This window comes from Meleagris gallopavo, chromosome 22 (genome assembly GCF_000146605.3).
Source record: "Meleagris gallopavo isolate NT-WF06-2002-E0010 breed Aviagen turkey brand Nicholas breeding stock chromosome 22, Turkey_5.1, whole genome shotgun sequence".
Classification (NCBI taxonomy): domain Eukaryota; kingdom Metazoa; phylum Chordata; class Aves; order Galliformes; family Phasianidae; genus Meleagris; species Meleagris gallopavo.
In genome coordinates, this window is record NC_015032.2 from 5,795,097 (window position 1) to 5,796,485 (window position 1,389).

Genomic DNA, 1,389 nt, shown 5'->3' on the forward strand with positions numbered 1-1,389 from the left:
AAAAAAACAGACAAAGAAATGCAATTTTCCCCCCACTGTCTCCAAAGCTGAATAATTGTAAGAAGAAAAAGCGTTGGGAAAGAGTTCATAGGCAAAACCCAAAGTCCCCACAGCGTCCACAATACAAGCTCTGAGCATTTGGGATCTTACAGAGCTGCACTTTGGGGAGGTTCTCCCTGTTTTGAGACTCCTTCAGCAGCATCACAGCTTCCTGGTTTAGAGTGGCGTTCCCCACCGGGTTGCAACCAGAAGCACACAGCTTTGCTCATGCCTTGGATCTGCAGGGCACATCGTACCGCAGTCAAAATGTTGGCCATCAAAATGAGGAGAAAATGTTGGATCTGGAGTGTTCGTCCTCTGCTTCTCATGAACTGAAAGAAAACAAACTCAAACCAAATAAAAACCACGCAGATGCTCCACTCTCTCCGTTCCTTTCTTGTGCAAACAATACAAGAAAGGAGGGCTGAGCAGCACCAGCGGGTCCCTGCAGCAACCGTGTGGTTCCTGGGTAGCTCTGACACAAAGGAGAAAAAACCCCAAAGCCCCTGAAAAGTGAGACCTGGGGTCAGGGCACGCGGGGAAGAAGCAGGGCACAGCTTGAGTGGGAGAGCAAGGGAGGATCGCTGCCTGGAGCAGAGCTGGGCGCAGGATGGTCACTGCCCATTGCAGAGGCAGCAGGATAAGGCCACGTGTCCCCACTGCGGACACAGTGCTGTGGCCTCGCAGGAGGAGCGCAGTGCTTCACATTTGGGGACACTCCAGCATTGTCACAGCAGGTTTTCAACCTTTCCTTTTGTTTTCCATCCGCAGACTGTATGTTTTACGGCCAACATGACTCTTCTTGGCCTGCCGAGGGAAAACAAGGAATAACAGTAAATTGGATACCCTCCAGACCTGACACCTTAAGGCTAAGAGGAGCAGGAGCCGCACTGCTCTCTGCTGCTGGCCTCGCTGGAGGATCTGCCACGGGGTGAATGGATGTGTCTGATGGGGCCAACCCCAGCACTCTGCCTCCATTCAGAGGAGCAGCAATTAGGAAACACAGGTTTTGGTGGCGGGGTTGGAAATGAGGGACTTATTGTGCCCCCAGGGCTGGGGAGGGGGTACCCAGAGCATCCCTCCATCCCTCCCAGCCCCCTAACACAGCCGCTTTCGGGTGACTCAAGCAGTGTCTCACTGCATTGGGTTGGGTGGTTTTTGGTTTTTTTTTTTGTATTTTTTTTTTCTCACTTCTCTTTGCCGCCCTGTGTCTGTCCAGCGTGTAATGGAAATTTTACCACAGCCGCTCACGATGCACAAACAGGAAGCCAGCAGAAAGTGTGGCAATTCGCTGTAGCCTGGCTTGACTCCTCTGAGCCACGAGGACAGGGACGGCCATAAAAGCAGCGC